This window comes from Balaenoptera physalus (assembly GCF_965194825.1).
Source record: "Balaenoptera physalus genome assembly, chromosome: 12".
Taxonomy (NCBI): Eukaryota; Metazoa; Chordata; class Mammalia; order Artiodactyla; family Balaenopteridae; genus Balaenoptera; species Balaenoptera physalus.
Window position 1 is genome coordinate 85,985,311 of NC_138897.1, and position 22,565 is coordinate 86,007,875.

The window sequence follows — 22,565 nt, forward strand, 5'->3', positions numbered from 1 at the left end:
TTAAAAGAAATCATTTCAAAACACTTTCATTTGAATTATTTTACAAAAATGAGCAATTCTACTCCTAGGCCTATACTCAAGAGAATTGAAAACATATGTTCACACAAAAATTTGTACATGAATGTTCACAGCAGCATTATTCATAATAGTGGAAACAACTCAAATGTCCATCAACTGAAGAACGGATAAACAAAATGTGGAATACCCACACAATGGAGTAGAATTAAGCCATAAAAAGGAATAAGTACTGATATACGCTACAACATGGATGACCCTTGAAAACATTACGCTAAGTGGAGAAGCCAGACACAAATGGCCGTATATTGTATGATTCCATTTATATGAAATATCCAGAATTGGCAAACCCACAGAGACAGAAAGTAAGTTAGTGGTTGCCAAGGGATGGAGGTAATTGAGAGTAACTGCTAACAGGTACAGGGTTTCTTTTTTAGGGGTGATGAAAATGTTCCGGAATTAGACAGTAGTGATGGTTGCACAACATTGTGAATACACTAAAAACCTGAATTGTACACTTTAAAATGATGGATTTTATGTTATGTGAATTTTAGCTTAACTAGAAAAAAAAAAATAGTTGTGAGTTTCATCTCCTGAATAACTTGATTTGGATTTATGGTGTAACGGAAAAGAAGTCTCACCTTTGAATCAGGAAATCTAGGTTTAAGTTATTTCTGCGCTAACCGGCTGTGTGATCTTAAGGGCATTACTTGACTTTTCTGAGCCTCAACAGTCTCATCTATAAAGTGAGAACAATTAATGCCTCACAAAGTTGTGAGACTCATGAAATAAGGTGAAATCACTAATAAACTCTAAAGTCCTTCACAAATGAAAAACCTTATTGTTATTTTGTATACTTAAAATAATTTTAAAAAATCCTAAACTGTATTGACTAGGCCATGATTTCAACTTTTGATCACTGGCACGTTATCTAACCAGCTTTTATTGTCGTAGATGAATAGCATCCTGAATTTGTAGCAATTATCCTGTGGGCACCAGTAGTACAGTATGTCACAGACGTATTTAATTCTAATCTTCACAGTGAAAAGTAGCATGAAATGACGGTTATAAACAAAGGCACAGAACTGAGTTTCAGTCTAGGTTCTTCCACTGACCTTGAGCAAACACATAACTTCTCTGACTGTCAATGTACTGTAAAGTGTGTGTGTGCGTGCGTGTGTGTGTGTGAGAGAGACCTACCCAATAATAGGAGTTACAAGATTCATTGAGATATTTGTTATATAAGGCACATATTGCAATATCTGGTACCTAGCAAGCATTCAATGATCAGCAGTTGTTATTATTATTTCCACTTTGTGGAGTAACAGGTTTAAATGATGGGTCTAAGTTTATGAGACAAATCCGAAGCATAAGCAGGAATAAAGAATAGATATTTTGGACACTAGATCAGGTAATCAGGATAGGGGATGATTCAGTGCCTTTCCTATTGTTTTTCTAGCATCACATGGATCTTTACAGCATTGCGTTAGCCAAATAGTTTAATTTTTTGCTTATTAGTTAAAGAAAAGACATAGTCCTATTCAGCATTAGTATAAGGTCTGACACAAATAGATACTCAGTAAATATTTATTGAATAAACAAATGAATAAAGAGTATGTTATTACTGGCTGTATCTACAACCAAGCATCAACACAAAATCCAAAGCATTAACTAGACATTTCCAAATATCCATACTTTTACATATATAAAACAGTTTATATTTTAAAAGTTCTCATTTGGGTGTCCTATCTGCTCTTTGGCATCAATACAAAGGAAGGCACATATTTTTTTAAAGAGGAGGGGGACTTCCCTGGGGGCGCAGTGGTTAAGAATCTGCCTGCCAATGCAGGGGACACGGGTTTGATCCCTGGTCTGGGAAGATCCCACATGCCACAGAGCAACTAAACCCGTGCACCACAACTACTGAGCCTGTGCTCTAGAGCCCGCGAGTGACAACTACTGAGCCTGAATGCCACAGCTACTGAAGCCGGCGTGCCTAAAGCCCGTGCTCCGCAACCAGAGAAGCCACCGCAATGAGAAGCGCACGCACCTCAAAGAAGGGCAGTCCCCGCTCACCGCAACTAGAAGAAAGCCCTCGTGCAGCAAAGAAGACCCAATGCAGTCAAAAAAAAAAATCGCCTGGGAAAGACAAATATAATATGATATCACTTATATGTGGAACCTAAAAAAAAAACAAAAAAAACGATACAAATGAACTTACATACAAAGCAGAAATAGACCCACCGAGGTAGAAAACAAATTTATTGTTACCAAAGGGGAAAGGGGGCAGAGAGGGATAAATTAGGAGTTTGGGATTAACATATACACACTACTATATATAAAACAGATAACCGACAAGGACCTACTATATAGCACAGGGAACTATACTCAATATTTTGTAATAACCTATGAGGGAAAAAAATCTAAAAAAAAAGAGATATATATGTATGTATAACTGAATCACTTTGCTGTACACCTGAAACTAACACAGCATTGTAAATCACCTATATTTCAATTAAAAAAAAAAATCACCTGGGAGTTTGCAGCAAAACAGTAAGAGCTGAAATAGGAAAAGTTGCAAATAGGAAGTAAACTTCACACAGGGTTTTGAAGAAAAGGTAAAATCTAAATAGGCAGAGAAAAGGGAGGAGGGCTTTTTGAGTGAAGTAAATAGTACCAGAGGCACAGACTTGAATCCGTACAGTGTTTGAGAGACAGACTGACTTCAACGGAGCAGAAAGAATGGGCCAAGGAACATAGGAAATGAAGTTGGATAAGAAGTGTGGGACAGATTAGAAAGGGCGTCAAAAATCCGGCAGAAGGGGTTAGATTTAATGTGGTGGAAAACAGGGAACCAATGAATCTTTCCGATAAGGGGAGAGACGTGCTGAAAGTAGTAGCATTTAAAGAAGGTTAATCAGGAAGAGTTGGAAAAAACAGACAGAAGTGATGGAAGGCAACTGTGGTAATCCAGGAATGAGGGGATAGGGGTCTGAGTGGGACAGGTGCACACAGAGAGTGTATCTTAATGGCAGTGTGAGGGGCCTTGAGACTGTAAAGTTAGGGGGTACCAGAAACAAGGAAGAGGCATAGACTAATCCAGGGACTGGCTACCAGGTAAAGGGGTCATACCACAGATTAAGACCTGGACATTTCAAACACTAGCAATACATTCACAAGGCCTAAATGTTTTTCAAGTACCCTATTAAGTAGTTTCATTGTTTTGTTTAGTAAATTTACTGCAGGTGCTCCCCAAATTTCACAACTGCTTTGCTAACACAGCCCCATGAAAATCCGCTTAGGTAAAAATTAGTTGTTTTTTCAATACTTTTTTCAATACAAAGTTAATTAACCCATTACAGGATATGAGCCCCCAGAGACTAACATGGTGAAAAGAGAAAAACGTTCTTCTTTATACTCAAGTGTGTATTCTTTACGGTCTGGTCCTAGTCCCCCTCTGCCAAAAAAAACCAAAAAAACAAAAAAAAACCCAACCCACCCCCCAAAAAACCCAACTTGTTATTTTTAGCTGATCTAAAATCTTGAAACATAATCCTGACTTCATCTGGTAGTGATCCAGTCAGAAGAAAACCAACTCTTGAGAAAATGAATTAAGAAATCAACACTTTGCCATGCTGCTTTCCTGAGTTGTGCTATCAAATTGGGAAGAAATTCTCTTAAGTGAAAAACAAGGAGAAAAACGTTACTAATGCTAAATTTAGCAGACTCATTTTTTTGACTAAATATTTAAGTCTACAGTCATCTCCTCCCCGCTTCCACTCTCCCCTTAGAATGAGTAGTAAGTACAGAAATGGCATAAAGAAGATGTATAGATTTCATTCACATGCTCCCACGGTCCTTTCAAATTCTATTATCGCAACGCTGACCCTACTATCTGTACATGATTGCATGCATTGTTTTATATCTCTTCTCATGATCATTTGCTAGTAGAGCTGTGAATAAGACTTGAAATGTCCCAAAATAGCAAAAATAACCCTATTTACTATCACTCACTGAGCTCTTCCTTTACCATGTGTGGCCAAACTTGTGCTTTTCGTACACAATCTCATTTAACCCTCACAGCAATCTTGTGAGGTAGGTACTATGATTATGCCCATTTTACAGTTGAAGAAATCGAGGCTTTGGGAGTTAAGGGATTTGTACAAGGTCACAAAGCTAGTGAGCTAGTAAGTGGCAGATGTGTGCATCTGACACGCTCTTGTGAATCATTAGATTATACTGCCAACCCCAAATATATGTGAGCAAAACCAAAAGTGAGAGATAAGGAACCAGGGCATGCTGTTCACTGTGTAAAAGGGTTTGGGAGGAAGCATCAGTGACACAAATGGACAGATTCCCTGACTCGTTTCTCACCTTTCCTTATACTGAAGACACTGCACTCTATTTCGGAAGGAGAGTGGGACACTGCTATGAAATGGGAGGGAACTGTCTCCTCTTGTAGTAGGACACATATTACATGACTGTTTCATGGTATTGACAGGGCCTCAATATCTTAATTTGATTCACAGTTAAAAAAAAAAGTTACTTATATCAGCCAGGCCAAGACGAATTAGGCTGATTAGTGACATAAGAATGCTTTAAAAAAGTGTTTTCTGGTTATTCCCTGGTGGTCCAGTGGTTAGGACTCCGCGCTTTCCCTGCCAAGGCCGTGGGTTCAATCCCTGGTCAGGGAACTAAGATCCCCCAAGCTGTGTGGTGTGGCCAAAAAAAAAAAAAAAGTATTTTCTTGATAGAATTCCAGTGACCTGAGCAACCTACATAACTCCTACCAATGACCCTGAAATAGAAACTAGCTTTTTAAAAATACTTCTCAGTACATAACATATATTCATAAGAAAACACTCTTAAAAATAACTTTCCTCCTTATGCATCTGGGCAGAGATGTTATATTTCCTCCACAAAGCTTCCTTTTATGTTGCAACAGTAAGAATCTCAATTTCAAGCTGAACTAGAACAATTGAGAACTGCGAGCTCCTTCACAAGAGATGATTACTTTTAATAGTTTTTATATAAATTGTCCAAATATGACTGGACACTTTACATTTTCACTCCGCAACACTCTTCACTAGTGAGTAAAGCAGTTATAGTTTCAAGTTCTGTTTCCCCTCACCCCTCGCTTTTTTTCTGCTAACGCATGGTCTTTCACAAAAGAGTCAGTGGGATCTCTGTAGACTGCAGATAACGGATATGACCATGGTAAACTCAAGAAGATTTAGCACATGCAAAGTAATTCAGAAGCTTAAAACTTGTCATCTGTGTATGAAACCAGCAAACAGTTATAACTGGTTAAATAAACATGTACAAATTAATAGCACGCAATTAGTAACTACCACTTTTCCCTCCAACTAGTGGTGTTTTGGCAGGCAGCCATACAATCTGCAATAACCTGTCACTACTGTGAAGCCGCAGCAACTTCCTCTGCCCCACCCCCATGCAAACTCTGACTGGGATCCTTCTGGAGTGCTAATATAATGCTCAGACAATCATAAAAGTCCTCCTTATCTATGAATACTGAAATTTACCTAATTCGTACTTTTAGGTCTTTAACATTCATAAATCTTAAGGAAAAAAAACATGCTATATGATCATATTTCAAAGATTATTTGAAGGTTTTAATTTCCTTTTTTATATGTAAGATAGAATAGCACCCCCAAATCAGTAATATCCACTGCAATGCTTCTTGAATGAAAATGTATCCTATGTACAACTATAAGACTTTAATTTACACATCTAACATACAAAATACTAGGAGTTCAGAAGTCAGGGTTATACACACTTCATTTAAACCTTGTTCCAAGAGCCTAGTAAATTTGGGAAAGAAACTATTAAGGTAGCTTTCCTGGTTTATAAAATATTTTGCGTGAATTTTCTGACATACAAACTATGATATTAAAAATTTTATCTACTTGCCTACTTCATCTGATTTCACTTCACGGACTAGAGTAGTCCCACAAATTATTACCTCATGCCTAAGATATTTTAAGATATTTTATTTTTGTACTTTAATAAGTAACTACCCTTACATACTAAACAAAGAAAAAAATTACAAAACAAAGTAAATGTGATCAAATCTTCTGACTTTTCTGTCTCTAAATGTGGTATTACATTAAAAACAAACAAAAAAACAAAAAAAAAACTGTTCTGCTTTCCTTTTATCCCTTTCTGTAAAAGAAGAAAAATAGGAAGTGGCCTTGTTATTTTTTAAGATCTCCAGGATGAATAGTGTGCCATTTTGAGTAGCTTAATTTTGAAATACTGTCTTATAGTAATAATATCATTCATTACCATAAACTGCACCCATTTAATAAAGATGTCCTAAAATATATTTAAAATTTTTGTTTAAAAGACTCTTCTGACAAGATTTTGATGTTTTATTTGAGGCTCAGTATTTACCTTACTTACCTAGGAGTAAGGAAAAATCAAACACTTTGAAAAAAAATTCCCACTAATATTTATTTGTAGAATATCAAACTACAAATTAAAATAAATAGAGCATATGAATCCAGTGACTGTTGAGGTTGATTACTCTCAGCTGGACTTTGAGCTAAGGCCATAAACATTCACATGAAACTCAACAGAGTTTATTAGCTATGTTTAGACAGAAACCATATTTATAATAAAACATTAAATGTAAAACAAAACACCAAGCTTACTCTCAGTAGATCTTCTCAAATGCCTGTCCTACATTCCCAATCCAACATACTAAAGACTTTAAAAATTCTTTATTTAGCTACAGCAATCAGTTAAGATTGCCCCGGAGATGGCTTTCTTTAAAAGGCTGCCTCTTATTCACTTAGGAAAGATAAAACTGAACTACACTTAAGTCATAAGAACAAGACCATGCTATCAGCACCTTCATCCTGAGAAAGGAAGTTATTACAGACACAGTTTTATAAATGAGGCTTACAGAGAATACTTCCTCGTCAGACAGTTAACGTCAACAGCATTTTATACAGCTTTACATTTCGACATTTTGTAAAGAACTTTCTAAAAATTCTTCCTGATTCTTTTCCTCCAGTCCCTACAACAGAGGAAAACTGGCTCAAGCTAAACAAATCTTACAGTTAAATTTACGAAATTCTATCAATGCCTACCGTTATGGCATCATGTAAATATCAGAACTGGTTGTTATTATGGATAATATCAGCTTAAGTTTTAGTTATTGCACATTTACGTACCCTGCATCTCCCCCTTTCCTGTGTGCCAGAGTGAGGTTTCAGGGGACACAACAATAGAAGGTAAAGAAATAACTTACTTAAAGTAGGACACCTTACCAATTCCTTGATAATGAAGAAAATGCCAGTAACCTTTCACATTTTAATTTTCATTTAAAGTTAATTCTCTTCTAAACTTATATTAAAAAAAAAAACAACTCCAAGAAAACCTTGTACAATCCTAAAAAAAGGAACTGCAGATAAAAACAGCGGGACCTGGGCGCTGTTCATTACTATCGGTATTGCAAGTTGAAGTATTTCCTGTTACGACGCCCATCGGTTCCCACAGGTGCAACTGCATATGGGTGTTGCCGATTCACCCTTCCTTTGGTAACTGAACCACTGAAGGAGATTTCAGGTTGGCACAATCAATGCTGAGAACTATTACGGCAGAACTACCTTGGGCTAACACCAAGAGCCTCCCAAACTAGGTTGATTGTGAATTGGTAATTACCCAATTCAAAAGGGCTGGAGAAAATTTATTTCAATACTTTCATGATTTTTCTAAGATGCATTGTTATTAGGAAGGTATGTGACTTCACTCAACAAATATGTATTAATTGCTTTCTCTGTGCAGAGCTCTGTTCTAAGCTCTAGGAACACAGTAATGAACAAAACAAAGTCCCTATGGTCATTCATACACCATGTAGTAGACTTTTGACTATTTCATATGTAATGAGAAAACTTCCATAAACGCAGAGACTAAAGAAATTTGTATGGAAATTTGGAAGGTCGATTGTAGTGCTTATTACTAAAAAGCACTGTAATTAAGGCCATGCCACCTTAAAGTTAAAACAATTTTTCCAGAACCTAGTACATAAAAACAGAATTCTTTATGTTTTCAATGTTTGCAAAAGGCCAGGTTGGAGGCAGTGGCATATGTTCCAGCAGGGAAAAGGAAAAACTTCTCACCGTGAGTCACCAATGACTAAGTTCTTTCAATTCAAGCTTAAAACACATTTCAAACCCAATTACTTATACATGCAGAAAACTGATAACCTCAAATTAACATCAGGAGCTTGATTTGACCAATTTTCAGGGTTAATATCAGCATATAAGAAAAACAAGTGAAGTGCTTTTAATGGGATAATGCCCCTGTACTGAATTTTGTTATAATTTTGGTCTTACAAGCCTTTACTGCCTAAGGGCCATTTTAGCAGCTTCCATTAGATTTTATTACAATGAACATAGCTTTCTTAGACTGTAGCCAGACTGGGACACGGTCATCTTGGATGTATGATGTCGTGGTAGGAATGGCTTTTACTTGTATTCAATAAAACAAAAATACACTAAATTCAAGGCTGCTCAAAAAAAAAATGTAAAGCCCAGAGAATAAAATATACAGATAACCTCTACTCTTCCCAGACATACTTTACTTCCTTAGGATTTCACTTCCTATGTTTCAAATAATGAAACCTTCTTTTTAGCCAACAAATTGGAGGAATTCCCAGAGCCAAATTCATCTATTTAGTCCATCAATAAATCTTTATTGAGCAACTACTACATGCTAGGTAGGCACTGTTTTATGAGTTGGGGAGACAGCAATGAATAAAAAAAATCTCTGCTTTCATGGAATCTAAATTCTAGTGTAGGGATATAAGACAAACGAAGACATAAATAAAATATCCGGTGTGTCAGAATGGTGTCCTCTCCCCAATATGGCGAAGAATACAATATGAAAGATAAGGATAACAATGAGCTTATTTGTTCACAGTTGCAAGTTGCTTGTATCACAAAGTAAGGAACTGCCCTTTGGAAGACCAGGGTAATAGAGCTCTCCCAGCCTCCATCTCTGACTCAACTGAACACCACGTTCTGTTGCAAATGACAGAAAATCTTATTTCATTTGTTCCTAATACCTAGAGGAAGGAAAACAGACTTCCAAAGACCTGAAGTTGGAACCTATTCCTTACAGATAAAAACATCACTTAAGGAAACAAAACAACAAATCCCCAACACTCAGAGTCAAAGGTCACTTCGGGGAATATTATCATGCTGAATGTGGACATACAAGTTTCCAAATACTTGCTACCAGTGGCATCAATTTACCAACTGTCAGGATCAGAAGTAAGTTCTTCACTTAGGAATTATCCGTTATCTTCACTGGTAGCAATAATTATATTTAAACATTATTTTTGAACCTAAAACAAGTGTTTAAATTTAACGCGATTCGACAAATATTTATTGAACAGATACTAGTTACAAGACGCTTGGTTAGGTGTGTAAGACACCGTCCTTTTAAAATCAAGAAGATGGACATTTAGGAAGAATCAGACAAATACAAACCCTATAATGTATTATCACAGAGAATATTAGTGTAATAAGAAAATGTACAAAGTACTTAGGGAATTTAAAGGAGAGAGTAGCAAGAAAGATAATCAGAGAAGGGCCCAGGAAAGATGGCATTAAAAGTAGGTCTGGGGAATTCCCTGGCAGTCCAGTGGTTAGGACTTGGCGCTCTCACTGCCGGGGCCTGGGTTCCATCCCTGGTTAGGGAACAAAGATCATGCGAGCCACGCAGCACAGCCAAAAAAAAAAGGTCTGAAATATGAGGAACAGAAAAGGCATTCTAGGGAAAAGAAATGGCAGGAACAAACGCCTGAAGGTGGCAAATCAGTAAGTGGTTGGCTGTAAGCAGGCTGTTCTGGCCGGGGCACAGGAGATAGATACAGATATATAGATACAGGTATAGATGGATTATGGGGCTATAGGAATCCCAAAGCCACAAAACAGGTTGATAAATCTGTACTGAATTTAGTAGGCCAAGGGGTATTAAAGGTTTTGAACATAGGAGTGACAAAATCAGAGCTGTACTTTAGGGCAAAATAAGAGAGCAACAGTGTATATAGGAAGGATGAAAAAGAGAAGAAGGCTGGAAAATTGTCACAGTCCTTCCCTAGCCCATTATTAGGGCTCTCATTAGCTCTTTCTTGGACCTTTAAGAGGTATAAAATAAAAAGTGTCTTCAGTTGAAAAAACAGATCTAGGCCACAGTGGTCAAGTTTGTCACTGTCTGTATGGCCTTGGGAAGTCACTCACCCTAACTGAGTCTCAGTTTCCCTATGTATGAATCTCTTAATTATTCTTTTTGGAGCCAGGAGCTGTAGGATTCAGCAAGTGATTAGATACTGAGGGTAGAGCAAAAAACAGCACTAAAAAATTGTTTAAAGTGATTAAAATAATAAGCAGCTACCACTTATTAAACACTTCCTATGCATTTATCCCTGCGTTTGGTGCTTTACATAAATTGCTTCATTTATTCCTTATAAGAATCTTGTGAGTTCTGTATTCTTATTTTATAGATGAGAGAATTGAGAGCTTTAAAGACTTAAGTAACTTAACGAGGGTAAGCCAGCTGGCATAGTGACAAAGCCAGAATAGGTGCCTAGGTCTCTCTGAGTCTGAGGCCCTTTCTCTTTCCAATGCACAGTATCATGCTGTTTCTTACATGGCAGATAAATAATGCTAACATTTGTTCTTGTGTTCCAACAGAATCACTCTTTTAACACCCTTCTGATGTACTAAAAGCCCTCAGTGAGGATAAGAAACTAAGTGTGGAGAGCTTGAACCAAGATGGCGGAGTAGAAGAACGTGCTATCCCTCCCTCCTGCGAGAACACCAGAATCACAACTAACTGCTGAACAATCATCGACAGGAAGACACTGGAACTCACCAAAAAAATACCCCACATCCAAAGACAAAGGAGAAGCCACAATGAGACGGTAGGAGGGGTGCAAACACAATAAAATCAAATCCCATAAGTGCTGGGTGGGTGACTCACAAACTGGAGAACATTTATACCACAGAAGCCCACCCACTGGAGTGAAGGTTCTGAGCCCCACGTCAGGCTTCCCAACCTGGGGGTCCAGCAACGGGAGGAGGAATTCCTAGAGAATCAGACTTTGAAGGCTAGTGGGATTTGATTGCAGGACTCTGACAGGACTGGGGGAAACAGAGACTCAACTCTTGGAGGGCACACACAAAGTAGTGTGCACATCGGGACCCAGGGAAGGAGCAGTGATCCCATGGGAGACTGAACCAGACCTACCTGCTAGTGTTGGAGGGTCTCCTGCAGAGGTGGGGGGTGGCTGTGGCTCACCCTGAGGACAAGGACACTGGCAGCAGAAGTTCTCGGAAGTACTCCTTGGCATGAGCCCTCCAAGAATCCTCCATTAGCACCACCAAAGACCCCGGGTAGGCTCCAGTGTTGGGTTGCCTCAGGCCAAACAACCAGCAGGGAGGGAACCCAGCCCCAGCCATCAGCAGTCAAGTGGATTAAAGTTTTACTGAGCTCTGCCCACCAAAGCAACATCCAGCTCTACCCACCACCAGTCCCTCCCATTAGGAAACTTGCACAAGCCTCTTAGATAGCCTCATCCACCAGAGGGCAGACAGCAGAAGCAAGAAAACTACAATCCTGCAGCCTGTGGAACAAAAACCACATCCACAGAAAGATAGACAAGATGAAAAGGCAGAAGGCTATGTACCAGATGAAGGAACAAGATAAAACCCCAGAAAAACAACTAAATGAAGTGGAGATAGGCAACCTTCCGGAAAAAGAATTCAGAATAATGATAGAGAAGATGATCCAGGACCTCGGAGAAAGAATGGAGGCAAAGATCGAGAAGATGCAAGAAATGTTTAACAAAGACCTAGAAAAATTAAAGAACAAAGAAAAAGAGATGAAAGAGATGAACAATACAATAACTGAAATGAAAACTACACTAGAAGGAATCAATAGCAGGATAACTGAGACAGAAGAACGGATAAGTGACCTGGAAGACAGAATGGTGGAATTCACTGCTGCGGAACAGAATAAAGAAAAAAGAATGAAAAGAAATGAAGACAGCCTAAGATACCTCTGGGACAACATTAAACGCAACAACATTCGCATTATAGGGATCCCAGAAGGAGAAGAGAGAGAGAAAGGACCCGAGAAAATATTTGAAGAGATTATAGTCAAAAACTTCCCTAACATGGGAAAGGAAATAGCCACCCAAGTCCAGGAAGCTCAGAGAGTCCCATAAAGGATAAACCCAAGGAGAAACACGTCAAGACACATAATAATAAAATTGGCAAAAGTTAAAGACAAAGAAAAATTATTGAAAGCAGCAAGGAAAAAATGACAAATAACATACAAGGGAACTCCCATAAGGTTAACAGCTGATTTCTCAGCAGAAACTCTACAAGCCAGAAGGGAGTGGCATGATATACTTAAAGTTATGAAAGAGAAGAACCTACAACCAAGATTACTCTACCGGGCAAGGATCTCATTCAGATTAGATGGAGAAATCAAAAGCTTTACAGACAAGCAAAAGCTAAGAGAATTCAGCACCACCAAACCAGCTCTACAACAAATGCTAAAGGAACTTCTCTAAGTAGGAAACACAAGAGAAGAAAAGGACCTACAAAAACAAACCCAAAACAATTAAGAAAATGGTCATAGGAACATACATATCAATAATTACCTTAAATGTGAATGGATTAAATGCTCCAACCAAAAGACACAGGCTTGCTGAATGGATACAAAAACAAGACCCAGATATATGCTGTCTACAAGAGACCCACTTCACACCTAGGGACACATACAGACTGAAAGTGAGGGGATGGAAAAAGATATTCCATGCAAATGGAAATCAAAAGAAAGCTGGAGAGGGAGGGAGATGCAAGAGGGAACAGATATGGGAACATATGTATCATATGTATATGTATAACTGATTCACTTTATTATAAGGTAGAAACTAACACACCATTGTAAAGCAATTATACTCCAATAAAGATGTTAAAAAAAAAAAAAAGAAAGCTGGAGTAACAATACTCATATCAGATAAAATAGACTTTAAAATAAAGAATGTTACAAGAGACAAGGACGGACACTACATAATGATCAAGGGATCAATCCAAGAAGAAGATATAACAATTATAAATACATATGCACCCAACATAGGAGCAACTCAATACATAAGGCAACTGCTAACAGCTATAAAAGAGGAAATTGACAGTAACACAATAATAGTGGGAGACTTTAACATCTCACTTACACCAGTGGACAGATCATCCAACATGAAAATAAATAAGGAAACAGAAGCTTTAAATGACACAACAGACCAGACAAATTTAATTGATATTTATAGGACATTCCATATGAAAACAGCAGATTACCCTTTCTTCTCAAGTGCACACGGAACATTCTCCAGGATAGATCACATCTTGGGTCACAAATCAAGCCTCAGTAAATTTAAGAAAATTGAAATCATATCAGGCATCTTTTCTGACCACAACGCTATGAGATTAGAAATCAATTACAGGGGAAAAAACGTAAAAAACACAAACACATGGAGGCTAAACAATACGTTACTAAATAACCAAGAGATCACTGAAGAAATCAAAGAGGAAATAAAAAAATACCTAGAGACAAATGACATTGAAAACACGACAATCCAAAACCTATGGGATGCAGCAAAACCAGTTCTAAGAGGGAAGTTTATAGCTATACAAGCCTACCTCAAGAAACAAGAAAAATCTCAAATAAACAATCTAACCTTACACCTAAAGAAACTAGAGAAAGAAGAACAAAAAAAACCCAAAGTTAGCAGAAGGAAAGAAATCACAAAGATCAGAGCAAAAATAAATGAAATGGAAACAAAGAAAACAATAGCAAAGATCAATAAAACTAAAAGCTGATTCTTTGAGAAGATAAACAAAATTGATAAACCATTAGCCAGACTCATCAAGAAAAACAGGGAGAGGACTCAAGTCAATAAAATTAGAAATGAAAAAGGAGAAGTTACAACAGACACTGCAGAAATACAAAGCATCCTAAGAGACTACTACAAGCAACACAATGCCAATAAAATGGACAACCTGGAAGAAATGGACAAATTCTTAGAAAAGTATAACCTTCCAAGACTGAACCAGGAAGAAATAGAAGAAATGAACAGACCAATCAGAAGTAATGAAATTGAAACTGTGATTAAAAATCTTCCAACAAACAAAAGTCCAGGACCAGATGGTTTCACAGGTGAATTCTATCGAACATTTAGAGAAGAGCTAACACCCATCCTTCCCAAACTCTTCCAAAAAATTGCAGAGGAAGGAACATTCCCAAACTCATTCTATGAGGCCACCATCACCCTGATACCAAAACCAGACAAAGATACTACAAAAAAGAAAATTACAGACCAATATCACTGATGAATATAGATGCAAAAATCCTCAACAAAATACTAGCAAACAGAATCCAACAACACATTAAAAGGATCATACACCACGATCGAGTGGGATTTATCCCAGGGATGCAAGGATTCTTCAATATACGCAAATCAAACAATGTGATACACCCTATTAACAAACTGAAGAAGAAAATCCATATGATCATCTCAATAGATACAGAAAAAGCTTTTGACAAAATTCAACACCCATTTATGATGAAAACTCTCCAGAAAGTGGGCATAGAGGGAACCTACCTCAACATAATAAAGGCCATATATGACAAACCCACAGCCAACATCATTCTCAATGGTGAAAAACTGAAAGCATTTCCTCTAAGATCAGGAACAAGACAAGGATGTCCACTCTCACCACTATTACTCAACATAGTTTTGAAAGTCCTAGCCACAGCAATCAGAGAAGAAAAAGAAATAAAAGGAATACAAACTGGAAAAGAAGAAGTAAAGCTGTCACTGTTTGCAGATGACATGATACTATATATAGAGAATCCTAAAGATGTCACCAGAAAACTTCTAGAGTTAATCAATGAATGTCGTAAAGCTGCAGGATACAAAGTTAATGCACAGAAATCTCTTGCATTCCTATATACTAATGATGAAAAATCTGAAAGAGAAATTAAGGAAACACTCCCATTTACCATTGCAACAAAAAAGAATAAAATACCTAGGAATAAACCTACCTAGGGAGACAAAAAACCTGTATGCAGAAAACTATAAGACACTGATGAAAGAAATTCAAGATGATACCAACAGATGGAGAGATATACCATGTTCTTGGATTGGAAGAATCAATATTGTGGAAATGACTATACTACCCAAAGCAATCTACAGATTCAATGCAATCCCTATCAAGTTACCAATGGCATTTTTTACAGAACTAGAACAAAAAATCTTAAAATTTGTATGGAGACACAAAAGGCCCTGAATAGCCAAAGCAGTCTTGAGGGAAAAAAGCAGAGCTGGAGGAATCAGACTCCCTGACTTCAGACTATACTACAAAGCTACAGTAATCAAGATAATATGGTACTGGCACAAAAACAGAAATATAGATCAATGGAACAGGATAGAAAGCCCAGAGATAAACCCACGCACCTACGGTCAGCTAATCTATGACAAAGGAGGCAAGGATACATAATGGAGAAAAGACAGTCTCTTCAATAAGTGGTGCTGGGAAAACAGGACAGCTACATGTAAAAGAATGAAATTAGAACACTCCCTAACACCATACACAAAAATAAACTCAAAATGGATTAGAGACCTAAATGTAAGACTGGACACTATAAAACTCTTAGAGGAAAACATAGGAAGAACACTCTTTGACATCAATCACAGCAAGATCTTTTTTGATTCACCTCCTAGAGTAATGGAAATAAAAACAAAAATAAATAAATGGGACCTAATGAAACTTCCAAGCTTTTGCACAGCAAAGGAAACCACAAACAAGACAAAAAGACAACCCTCAGAATGGGAGAAAATATTTGCAAACGAATCAATGGACAAAGGATTAATCTCCAAAATATATAAACAGCTCATGCAGCTCAATATTAAAAAAACAAACAACCCAATCCAACAATGGGCAGAAGAACTAAATAGACATTTCTGCAAAGAAGACATATAGATGGCCAAGAAGCACATGAAAAGCTGCTCAACATCACTAATTATTAGAGAAATGCAAATCAAAACTACAATGAGGTATCACCTCACACCAGTTAGAATGGGCATCATCAGAAAATCTACAAACAACAAATACTGGAGAGGGTGTGGAGAAAAGGGAACCCTCTTACACTGTTGGTGGGAATGTAAATTGATACAGCCACGATGGAGAACAGTATGGAGGTTCCTTAAAAAACTAAAAATAGAATTACCATATGATCCAGCAATCCCACGACTGGGCATATACCGAGAGAAAACCATAATTCAAAAAGACACATGCACCGCAATGTTCGTTGCAGCACTATTTACAATAGCTAGGTCATGGAAGCAACCTAAATGCCCATCAACAGACGAATGGATCAAGAAGTTGTGGTACATATATACAATGGAATATTACTCAGCCATAAAAGGGAACAAAATTGGGTTATTTGTTGAGACGTGGATCAATCTAGAGACTGTCATACAGAGTGAAGTCAGAAAGAGAAAAACCAATATCGTATGTTAACGCATATATTTGGAACCTAGAAAAATGGTACAGATTAATCAGTTTGCAGGGCAGAAATTGAGACAAAGATGTAGAGAACAAACGTATGGACACCAAGGGGGGAAAGCGGTGGGGGGTTGGGGGTGGTGGTGTGATGAATTGGGAGATTGGGATTGACATGTATACACTGATGTGTATAAAACTGATGACTAATAAGAACCTGCTGTATAAAAAATAAATAAATAAATAAAATTCTAAAAAAAAAAAGAAACTAAATGTGAACATAAATATAATCTACTAATTTGGTGATTATTAATTCATTCACTCACTCAGTTGACATCTAGTGAGCATCCTTCACACTCTGTGCCTGGTACTATACTTGGCGTGGGGATGCAAAGATGAACAAAACCATCTCTAACCTCAACATGCTCACAAAGTTGTGAAAGACAAACACACGTAAACAAGGAACTGGTATACAATGACAGAAGAGAAATTTGCACAAGAGACAAGGGACGCATAGAGGTACATGAAGCATAATGTAATTTTGTATCTCTGCTATTAAGTCTTGACCTAGATCAGCTAAAAACTATATTTATGTGGTTTTGGGAAATATTTGTGTATATACACACAAAGCCTTCAAGAAGTAAAGGCTAATGTTCACAATAGAATGGAAAATTGGCCATGAACTCCAATTCTGTTTTGTGTGCCTACTCCCAAGACTAATGAGGTTATTAGTTTATTTAAGACAGCATTCTTCCTTGATTAGTGCCATCTATTGTAATGGGTAAATAAAATGTATTTGAATTGTCATAAGCCTTGATTGCTATGGACCAAAGCCAGTGTCATTAGACAGAAAGTGACACATATAAAAATAAATACTGCACAGAGTCCTAGTTTGATTTGGAAATAAAAGGTTATCCCGTTGCCCATCAAAAATAGTGGAAGGAAGTAAAATTGAAGTCTTCCAATGAGTACTTTGATAATTGACTAAAATAATAAGCATAATAAATATGGGGTTGATTTTGCTATCCATTATTTTCACTGAGGCCAGGGGTGAGGTGAAAGGGCCCCAAACACTAGACACCAGCATGTCAATTCCCAGAGTTAGGAGCTAAAGCCACATGGGCCACATGGGAGTAGGTTTTGCTAGCTGTAAAATGTTTATTCCAAGGCATGTTCCTTTTCTCACTCACTCTGGGGGTGATAAATGTGTATTTGTGAGATAGACCATGGTTAGGAGCAGATCTGTGTTAAATCAAAAAACTGACCCCTATGTCATTCTGTTGTAAAATAGAAATAATTTACAAAGACTTTAAATATACTCCAATGTCTCTAACAAATCTCAGGTCAGGCAGAAAAAAATGCATTAGGTTGATTTATAAAGTATTTAGGTAACTTTAACAACATGTACCTGGAATGATAAAATTTATCAATTTAATTCCTACTATCATAAAAATTCTGAATACTTGTTTTTAACTTGGTTGCCCATAGCTTGTAAATGAGTTACATCACGTTTTGGCCCATAAATTCAACACATCTAATCCATAATTAGTTAGACATTAATTTTTTTTTTACTAAGGTCACTCTGAATTTAAGAATAGTAACAAACTTTTAATGTATCCTCACAAATGACAAAGTAACCAATTAAATGGATGTTATAATTAAATAATCACAAAACTAAACTGTACATTATCCCATAACTCAAAATTACTAATTCAAAACTATCCTCTCTGATTGACGGGAATCTCTCACTGAAGATTGAAAAGAAGTCTTTGCTTAGGACAGTCATCGAAAAGCACTTTTCGATGGAAGCTTTCCCTCTGTCTGTCTGTCTGTCAGTGTGCTTTCTTTTTCAGGGGAGGGAAGAAACAAAGACTGGAAGAAAAGACTATAAAGGAAAGATGCTTTTAATGGCTCTAAAATAAACTCTAAATAAATAGACTCTAAAGTAAAAGTACCAATAGTTACTTTTCATTCATTCTCCCATACCACTGAAACCAACAAGTATGAACACTGACAAGCAATGAGAACTTTTATTCAGGTTGGCTTAAACATTAAACCAAATTAGATATCAAGGTAGACTCTGAGATTACAATGGTTTGACTGTATATGACTCAAGTGGTAAAGAAAGTATAAAGTGGGTTATTGTATTTACTGGGCACTACTTGCATCCTGCTAAACTAAGACTAAGGATAGTTTAAGAACTCTGCACCAAAAAGAACTTGCATTCTCTGGTGGCTATAACCATTCATATGGAAGTGTAAGGCTCCTTCTTAACCTCTTCTTTTGATTATATTTTTCAATTGAAAAGAAAGAGTTAAAATGAGCATAGGTGTAACTAATTTACATATTAATAGCTTCTCAAAATGTAGTTTTATTTTGTGAAACAAATGAAAATAAATTCCCACAGAATTCCTACCCTCCTAACCTACCCCCCCCACCCTACCCCCTGTCCCTGGGAATAGTTACTATAGACCCTTCCTATCACTAAAAACTTTATTACAATGACACTTTTCATTTGCACCAGACAGAAATGAGCTAACAAGCATGAAGGAAGAGCTTATCTGCTCAAACATTTAAACATTTCTATTACTTTGCAGAATTATTGTTACTGAGATTTCCAATCCTTCCAAAGACCATTTCCTATGTTACATGCGCTACATAATGAATACATGCCCCTTGTAAATAACCCTCTTGAGTTAACTGACCTTACTTTTACTTGAATTCTACCTAGGGTTCTGGAAAAATAAATTTAATGTAAAAAAAGTTACACTTAATACATCTTAAATATAGTGTCTCATATTTTAAATTTGTATTTGTGTATTTACTGTTGTTCCCCTCACCTCCATAACTTCTGTTTCTTAGGGGAGGACGGCTAGTTGGTGGAATTTTAATAACCACACCAAGCTCCACGCTCTCTGAAACCATATAAAAACTGTTCTGCATCAGGTAATATCAAATAAGAATCCTCAAGTGACACATTCCCTCTACTTATTATCACCCTGATGTAAGATGTCTTCAGTAATTTTTGTCTTGGATTTAAATAGGCAATTCTCTGTAAGCCTTGTATGTCTTTGGGAAACAGTACAGCATTCCTTTCTTCCTCTTAGTTGCCCATTACTGAACATGGGCAAAGGCTTCCAATAAGACATTATTCTAAACCTGAAACAAAGAAGATATCTACATAACTGCAAAATGACACAGTAACTACATTCCCTAGTATTTCCCCCAAACCATCATTTTCTAAGTCTGCTTCTATGAAAAAGAAACTCGTCGCAAAGATACGGGGCGAGGAGAAGCAACACACAGAGAAAAAGAGGTTAAAAAATTCAAATGCAAAACTGCTGGGTGCAACCATAACAAAGCGTGTGCATTCAAGAGAACATTCGAGAGGTAGTCGGGGCGGTATTAACATATCCTAAGTACTCCAAACAACTAGCCTGGTCATTAGTTTAATTTTCATATCCGTCAAAGTCGGAGGCTGCCCCCCAATTCCCACCCCCTATCGCTTTCCACTATTTGTTTCAGCATTTTAATAGACACACACTTGCCTCCCACCAGCGCGTACAGTGTCCGGTTTAAATAGGTTTATCTCTCTCCTTAGCTTGTCCTGGAATTATGTCTAAAACTCAGTCCTGGTAGCTTTTAGAATTAGAAATCTAATCGGAAAGTGCTGTTAGTTTGGCGACTCCAAAACCTCTTTTCAAAATTTAGTTTGATCTTCCAACTATCTTTCCAACACATCAAAGATAAACAGTCCAACTTAGTATATAGTTCCTTTGAGTCTGCATTGTAAACACTGATACGGACGTGCTGCCGAACCTGAAAAAGTTTCTGAGCTCCCTGCTGAGCCGAAGTGAAAAAGACAGGGTCTATCAAAATAAACAGCCCAATTAATCCAAAACTTGCATCTCCGAAAGGGTCCCTTTCCCTTTCCACTTGGTTTGTGGTGAGTTAAAGAAGCCCTCTCCAACTTTTTACATCCTGATGAAGCTATCGAGGTCAGGAAGCCCCTCACTTTCAAGGCATCCAAGCCCAACTCGGAGAAACAAACGGGAAGCCAGGGGGCCAGTGAGCAGAGGTCCCCAGCCCCTCGCTACTGCCCTTTCCAAGATCCCCGCGCTTCGGCCAGACCCTCCAGCCTGCGCGTTCTCCTAGAAGATGTCTCATTACATAATCCCCTTTCCTTAGAGTCACCCAGAATCACGGGGGCTCAGGCGGTCCTCCGTCTCCCACTCCGCCCTTAGGAAGCTCGGCTGAGTGCACCCGGGGAGCGGCGGCCGGCTGTCCCGACTCGCCCGGCGCCGCGACCCGGACCCAGGCCCCCTCTCCTCACCCACCCGGGGTGGGGCCGCGCCTCCACCGCACGCCCCCCGGGTCCCCCCTCAGACCCGGGTCCCCAGCCCCCGCGGGTCCCCCGTGACAGTCGCTATGCCAGCCCCCCTCGGGGTCCCCTAACACACCTGCTGTCCCAAGCCCTCTCGGGGTCCCCTTGCCGCTGAGAGCCGCTGTCCTTGCCCATTTCAGGGTCCTCTCCCTTGAGAACCACTGTTCTGGCTCCTCTGGGGGTGCCCCCTCAGACCCACTGTTCCAGCCCTTCTGGGGGTCCCCTCCCTTCACACCCGCTCTGTCCCAAGTCCTCTCGGAGTCCCCCTCTCAGACCCGCGGGGCCGGCCCCTCTGGGAGTCTCCTCTCCACAGTCCAGACTGTCAAACCCACTCCCGGAATTCCCTTCACTCGGGTCCTCGCCGACCCCACCCCGCCCTGGGTCCCCCCGCCCCGACTCACTCTGTCACCTCCCCGCGCCCCGGTGCTCTCACCTCAGACCTGCTGTCACCACCCCGGGCCCGGCGTCGCCGCCGCCGCTTCCTCTCCCACACTTGTTACCGAGTCGCTCTTCTGCCGCTTGTTCCCCGGTGGATCCCCGGGTCCAGTCGTTGAGTGTCGGGTCCGGCCGCGCGGAACCTCCGCCCGCGGTCTCCGCGTCGGGTCCCACTCTCTCACACAGGTCCCCACAGCCGCCGCCACCACCGGGAGCTACACGGACCCTCCCGCGGCCGCCGCTGCTGCTGTCCGAGGTGCGGCTCCTGCCAGGGGTGGCCAATCGCACCCGACTGCGCCGAGCGCGCTCCGCCCAGCCGTCCCAGCCCGCCCGCCCCCTGCCCCCGACCACGCCCCCAGCCAGGCTCCGATAGGCTCTCTACTGACCTTCCCTGATCTCGGGGCGCAGACCTGGGGCCGGATATAGGTACTTGATTGGAGGTGCCTGGGAACCCGAGCTGTCGATGGCGCCCGAGGATTGGCGAAGTTGAAGGTGGGCGGTGCGGGACGGGGCGGGGTTTCCTCAGATGCGGAAGACCTTGTAACTTCAGTTACCCACTGGCCCGCCTCGGGTGCGGTCCGCCTTGTTTGTGCTGAGTTGGGGTCAAAGTTCATGGCACTCCTCACTGAGCCTTTACTTTTCTTGGGAGACTCCCAGAGACCGAGGCCTTCTGGGACTCCCTGGGACCACCATGTTAGAGCCTTTGAGGCCCCCATTCCCTCGTTAGACCTGGCACAGCTTTCTAAGTAATTCTGCCATAAATTAATAATGGCATTTATTTACTCAGGACTTGTAAATATTTCCTGGATTTAAAGTCTTTTATATCTTTGGCAAGGGAGTTGCCCTTACTTGCACTGCGTTCAACAGACGTTAGTTTGATGCTGTTGGGGGAAAAAAAATCTATATACTAGATGCATACTCAGCACACTTAGGCATTCAACACTGACGGGGCACATTTTGATAGGTACAAGGACAAAGCTTAAGAAATACTCACTTTGTGGGTTATGATAATCATGTTGACAAGTAGGAACAGGAACTGTGTGGTACGGGAACCCTTGATGGCTTTAGCAAGGCTTCAGTAAGCCTGTTCAACATATTCTTTTTCAGGGCCACAGGAAATGATTTTA

General features: G+C 39.4%; 1 protein-coding gene across 4 annotated transcripts in view; it reads right to left on the minus strand.

The window, feature by feature from the left end:
* Positions 1-21,733, minus strand: part of TAOK3 (TAO kinase 3) — a 178,217-nt gene extending 156,484 nt beyond the window's left edge. For 2 of the 4 annotated variants that reach the window (XM_082416787.1, XM_082416786.1), the window contains exon 1: positions 21,437-21,733. The gene's annotated coding sequence lies outside the window, so the exon portion shown is untranslated. Of the gene's footprint in view, positions 1-2,091; positions 2,155-21,436 lie in introns of all 4 variants that reach the window. The other 2 variants (XM_082416788.1, XM_082416789.1) reach the window with 2 other exon arrangements.
* Positions 21,734-22,565: the final 832 nt, after the last annotated feature.